General features: G+C 41.8%; 1 long non-coding RNA gene across 1 annotated transcript; it reads left to right on the plus strand.

Moving 5' to 3' along the window:
• The first annotated feature begins 4,957 nt into the window (after positions 1 to 4,957).
• Positions 4,958 to 6,059, plus strand: LOC142748346 (uncharacterized). Its single transcript, XR_012882237.1, has 4 exons — positions 4,958 to 5,199; positions 5,300 to 5,475; positions 5,568 to 5,642; positions 5,749 to 6,059. It is a non-coding gene; the product is annotated as an uncharacterized LOC142748346 (long non-coding RNA).
• Positions 6,060 to 6,846: the final 787 nt, after the last annotated feature.

Genomic DNA, 6,846 nt, shown 5'->3' on the forward strand with positions numbered 1-6,846 from the left:
AATTGATACATCCCAGACATGGAAAACTTCCCACCTTAGGAGGTTGACTTTACATTTTGGACGATGCCAGGTTCTGCTTTTTACATGTAAAGTGATGCCAGGTTCATCTTTTGGGAGCACCGAAGATGCTAGACCCAGTTTTGTGCATCACCGAAGGCCCCAATGGCACTGTACACACACTGTGTGGTTAAAAATAAAAACACTGATGCATTACTGATGTGGCACACTCTCACAGCAGTGTTCTGAGCCTTCACATGGAACTTGGGGGGCATATTCAGATTTTGGGGTGACCGCCCCAAAATGTCAAAATTTCACTCTGGGTGCTATCTAAGCACTATACACTTTACAGGGAGGTGGTAGTGAAAGTGCATTGATGTTGGATGGTTACAGGATGAAAGTTCTGAAGCACTGAAAACAGCAGTTCTCCTATTAACTACCAGGTTGACTTTTGGACCACAGAAGGTTCACATAGAGCTCACAGTAACATAGCACATATAGGTACTGGTACTCACAGCACATATAGTGTGGTACTCACAGCAGTGTTCTGAGCCCTTGTAAGAAACTTGCACTCTGGGTGCTATATGTGATATTTAAATATCTTTCTCGTTTGTTAATACCATGTCAAATCTGATTTCATATGGATCTGTGTAAAAACACTGTATAATTGCTAAAAGCACTTATCTTATATTCATCAGTGGCTTTTAGCAAAAACTCGATCATTTCAAAAATCCAAATCCAAACAGCTCCTGCATGCATGCCTATCACCCCTAATTTTTTAGGATAGGTCAGAGTGCTACATGTGTAATAAATATAAGAGATATTCAATGGTTAGTTTTGGAGATGTTAATTTTGCAATAAAAATACATTAGTAAGGGAATTCCACCATGTTTATTGGGCAAAAGAGCGGTACCCTTTTAGAAAAGACGACAGTCAGGTGTCATATTGTTCGGCTCTGCAAGGTGAACGAATGGACACCTAGCTCACGTCCATCGGACCCACGGTTCTGTTTCAAATCCGTGTCATGATCCGGCCATTATACTTTATGGTGCTGCTATGGGGGGCATTACAATGTATGGTGCAGCTATGAGGGTATTATATGGTATGAGGCAGATATGGGGGGCATTATACTGTATGGTGCAACTGTTGGGGCATTACACTGTATGGTGCAGCTATGGGGGGCATTAAAATGTGTGGTGCAGCTATGGGGGCACTATAGCTGCACTATGACATGTCAGAAGTTTGTTAAACTTTTAGGTATAATACAACATAACTTTATTAATACAAAACACAAAATTAAAGTGTAGCTAAATGTTTGACAAACTTCTAACATATCAGTGACATGTCAGAAGTTTGGATTGGTGGGGGTCCGAGCACTGAGATCCCCACCAATCGCTAGAACGAAGCAGCTGAAGCTGCTAATAGGTGTATATGAAATAGGTACACATTTTTTTTAAATTTAAGGTCAGCTCAGAAATGATAGTAAATATCATTCAATAAATTTAAAGGACCTATTATATTCAAACAATTGTATTATCAGGGTTTCGGCATTGAGTCTGTAGTTTTATCTCTGTTATTCTCCTCAGCCACTTTAAAGGCAGATAAGCCTTAGTAATCATTCAAACTCTCCTATCACAGGCTGTGTTTGTGTAGGAGGACCTTTTACAAAGCATCAACCTCACACTATAAAACAGTTTAAAGCACTGAGGCATTGTCAGTCAGTTTGGAAGCTTTCTTGCAAGCTATTGACTGACCTGCTTCTTGGATTGCATTATTTTGTTTGCTATTCACCTTATTCAATATTACATTTGGGACATTGTACCTGGATACCTGCATCATCTGCCTTTTGGATACTGCTTCTAAAAGGTTTATTGCTTTTTTCTCAAAGATACATCTTTAGGACAACAAGTTCTAGTTACAGGAATGGAGTCTGCAGCCAAAGTGTAAGTAAATATGTTTATTAACGTATATTTATGTCCATCATTAATGTTCAGTTCAGGCAAATTGTATAGTGAAATCATGGTGAGCCATGGGCTAGGGAAGAGGTGTCTTTTTTTTTTTTCAGTAGGCCATAGTGTACAAGCCCAGGCATTGTTCAGGTAGTTGAGTTACAAGCATGTAGTCTGCAGCAAAAGTATAAGTTCATGTGTTTATTGACCTCTAGGATATACCCTAAAATACATAGCCATTTTTGTATAAAATACATGTTGTAGACTGCCTATAACATAGAGAGGTTACTATGAGAAGCCATGTGGTAGCGTAGAGGCCTCATGTTTCAGTAGGGCGTGGTGTTAAAACCCAGGCATTGTTCAGGTAGCCTACCTGAAACAAATCAGTATGCATGTAGTGGGACATCTTGTGACTATTTTTGAGATTGCAGTTTGGGGATATTTCAAACTAAGCTATATTACTTAGGACATTTTTAAATCTAAAACCTAATGTCTTTCAACAGGCAAAACAGAACTCCTATGACATGCCCTGTCTGTTACCGTACACAGACATTACTCTCTACACATCTGAGGAGAAAGTGTATGAGGTTCAGCAGCAACGAGGAGATAAAAGCCACTGTGGCATTGGCCAGGAAAGCCCTGGTGAAAATTGCATCTAAGGGCACTGCAATCAATTACCAAGAGATCATCTCTCTCGGCTCATTGGAAAACGTCCCCTTCCTCGAGGACGGGGGCTTTTTGATCATTAAAGAGGCTCTGTCACCAGATTTTGCAACCCCTATCTGATATTGCAGCAGATAGGTGCTGCAATGTAGATTACAGTAACGTTTTTATTTTTAAAAAACAAGCATTTTTGGCCAAGTTATGACCATTTTCGTATTTATGCAAATGAGGCTTGCAAAAGTACAACTGGGCGTGTTGAAAAGTAAAAGTACAACTGGGCGTGTATTATGTGCGTACATCGGGGCGTGTTTACTACTTTTACTAGCTGGGCGTTGTGAAGAGAGGTGGATGACACTTCTATACACAACGCCCAGCTTCTGGCAGTGCAGATCTGTGACGTCACTCACAGGTCCTGCATCGTGTCGGCACCAGAGGCTACAGATGATTCTGCAGCAGCATCGGCGTTTGCAGGTAAGTCGATGTAGCTACTTACCTGCAAATGCTGATGCTGCTGCAGAATCAACTGTAGCCTCTGGTGCCGAAACGATGCAGGACCTGTGAGTGACGTCACAGATCTGCACTGCCAGAAGCTGGGCGTTCTGAAGAGAAGTGGATGATACTTCTCATCAGAACGCCCAGCTAGTAAAAGTAGTAAACACGCCCCGATGTACGCACATAATACACACCCAGTTGTACTTTTACTTTTCAACACGCCCAGTTGTACTTTTGCAAGCCTCATTTGCATAAATACGAAAATGGTCATAACTTGGCCAAAAATGCTCGTTTTTTAAAAATAAAAACGTTACTGTAATCTACATTGCAGCGCCTATCTGCTGCAATAACAGATAGGGGTTGCAAAATCTGGTGACAGAGCCTCTTTAACAAACCAACTGTGGCCAGGTATGTGCCACCTCTGTCTGCTTATGTCTCATAGATCTCCAGTGTTCACACTTATACTCACATTGCTTTTTATATTTTACAGCAATATACAATATGGAGGACCATCGACCTCTGAATCAACTGCCCTTACTGTGCCACATCACACAGCGGCTGTGGAGGACATTGCAGCCATACCAGTCCCTGATGAGAAAATGGAGGTCACACTGATCCCTGCAGATCCTGAGGAAGAAGTTATGGACACACCAGTCCTTGCACAGCCTGAAGACCCGAGGGAAGACCAACACAATGAAGAAGGCAGAAGAGCACATGAAGATGACAGCGCAGAGGAGGAAAGTGATAGAGACTTTCAGCTTCAAATAGTCTGAGGAAGAATCCAATGAAGAAAGCGGAACTACAGGGAACTTTGATGACAGGACACAGAGATCAGTGTACATAGATACTCCATATGTCTTCTCTGTGAATATCAAATGTGTCAAATCTGACGTCTTGCAATTTTCTCAAATTACAGAATCCTACAGACAAAATGGGCGGTGGTCACAAGACAGAAGATGAGGGCTGCTGGACTATACAGGCGACATTCATTGGATGAACCAGTCCTGAAGGGCTTTGCCGACTATTTGCAGCACACATTGGAGGTGTCCAACTACAGGCAGGAGGTTTAAAATTTGTCAGGGTTCCTTTATTACATGAACCCGCAGCGTCCCAATCTTGACTTTGTCAGCAACATTGAAAAGGTTAAAGAGGCTCTGTCACCAGATTTTGCAACCCCTATCTGCTATTGCAGCAGATAGGCGCTGCAATGTATGCAATGTAGATTACAGTAAAAAACTAGCATTTTTGGCCAAGTTATGACCATTTTTGTATTTATGCAAATGAGGCTTGCAAAAGTACAACTGGGCGTGTTGAAAAGCAAAAGTACAACTGGGCGTGTTGAAAAGTAAAAGTACAACTGGGCGTGTATTATGTGCGTACATCGGGGCGTGTTTACTACTTTTACTAGCTGGGCGTTCTGACGAGAAGTATCATCCACTTCTCTTCAGAACGCCCAGCTTCTGGCAGTGCAGACACAGCCGTGTTCTCGAGAGATCACGCTGGGACGTCACTCACTTCCTGCCCCAGGTCCTGCATCGTGTCGGCCACATCGGCACCAGAGGCTACACTTGATTCTGCAGCAGCATCAGCGTTTGCAGGTATCCTCTGTAGCCTCTGGTGCCGATGTGTCCTCGCTCGTCTGACACGATGCAGGACCTGTGAGTTAATGTCTACTTTGAGATAGTAAGACCAATGCTGCTAAAGAACGACATGCCAACATAAGTATTTTTCCTCTCTACATCTGGAAAGGAGATTTATAATGTTTCCAATGACATCCTGCGGTACAACACGAAGTAAGATTCTTAAAACTCATCTGTCTTTATTCAATTCTAAGTGCTGTGTATTTATTATGTTTTTCTATTTTCCTTTCTAGATATAAACTACCCAACATCACCAGTCAGCTTGTCAGGAGGATTTGCGAAACTTGGACTCTCCCTAATTTTTCTGACTCTAAAAAGTGTCTCTTTCCCAAATATTTGGCACACACCAACATGACAGCGGAAAGAAGCTATCGGGAGAAGACACTGACGGACATATGCCATGGCTATATGCTGGTAATGCAGGCCGGTGGTGAGCAGCCCCAAGCCAGCACTTCAAGGTAATTTATTGTGGGAGGGAAATAATATATACTGTATAATATTACATGATTTGTTTTATACGTTTAATGCTTTCTTTTTTTTTTTATGTCTACCCTAAAGACAAGAGAACATTCAGGAAGGAGGCCAGGGAATCCAACGAGAAAACATCACATCCCACCCCACGAAGAAGACACCATCGCCCAGGAACAAGATTGCAGTGCCAAAGAGGACTGGAGTGAATCAACTGACCGAGGAGAAGAAGAAAGCTTGGATGATGATGATGATTGGACTTTGAGGTAGATAGACTCTCAGTTTTATTATAAATGTCCTTAGTGTAGTTGTGTTACATTTATCAACTGATATACTAATGTTTGGTTATTTTTTTCAGAGCACAAGTACCTCCTCATTGTTCATTCGAACACGGTCCAGGGCACAGGCAGAGAGGGGAAGGGAGCTCCTCTGGGTAATAATAAAATACATATATTGACCTTACTTTGTAAACTAATGTTTATTAAACTGTATGTCCCACATTTTGTTTTAACATCAGTATTTATTTTCTTTTATCAAAGGGCTGAAGTGACGTCGAGGGATACATCACCATCTGCAATTAAGAGTTCCTGTTGTTCTGCTCAGGCGCATCAATAGTTAATTTCCTTTACACACACACAACAACAAAAAAAAAAAATATATATATATATACTTTATGAATATATATTTATACATTTAGCATTAGATGCTTACATTAGCTTGTGTTTGTAAGGGGTTTTTGCTAACTTGCACACATTTTCCTCTAGGTGTTAGCCACACCCCCTAAACCTAGATTTCACACCTTACAAAAATGTCAATTGTTCCCAACTTTCTGTTTAACCCCTTCCCGCTCCTTGACGTACTATTACGTCATGGCAGCTGTATCGTTCGCGCTCCATGCCGTAATAGTACGTCTCGGGAGTAACGGCTGTTTCGGCCGTCCTCCCGACACATACAGGAGCTGTGACGCTGCTGTCTTGTTCAGCAGCTGTCACAGCTCCTACAGCGGGGACCGATCGCTGTGTCCCCGCTGATTAACCCCTTAAAAGCCGCGTTCTATAGAGATCGCGGCTTTTTAGGGGTTAAGCTGCCATCGCCGGCCTGCTACGCGATAGCGGCCGGCGATGGTGACTATGGCAACCGGACACCAAACAATGGCGTCCGGCTATGCCATAGACGGAAGCCTAGTGGGTCCTGACAACGTCAGGACCCACTATGCTTGCTGTCAGTGAGTAGCTGACAGTTCTAATACACTGCACTACGCATGTAGTGCAGTGTATTAGAATAGCGATCAGGGCCTCCTGCCCTCAAGTTCCCTAGTGGGACAAAGTAATAAAGTTAAAAAAAAGTTAAAAAAAGATGTGTAAAAATAAGAAAATAAAAGATTTAAAAGTATTAAAAGTAAAAATCCCCCTTTTTCCCTTATCAGTCATTTATTATTAATAAAAATATATAAACAAACAAATAAACTATACATAATTGGTATCGCCGCGTCCGTAACGGCCTGAACTACAAAATTATTTCATTATTTATCCCGCACGGTGAACGCCGTAAAATAAAATAATAATAAACCGAACCACAATCACAATTCTTTGGTCACTTCACCTCCCAAAAAATGGAATAAAAAGAGATCAAAAAGT

This window comes from Rhinoderma darwinii, chromosome 3 (genome assembly GCF_050947455.1).
Source record: "Rhinoderma darwinii isolate aRhiDar2 chromosome 3, aRhiDar2.hap1, whole genome shotgun sequence".
NCBI classification, from domain to species: Eukaryota; Metazoa; Chordata; class Amphibia; order Anura; family Rhinodermatidae; genus Rhinoderma; species Rhinoderma darwinii.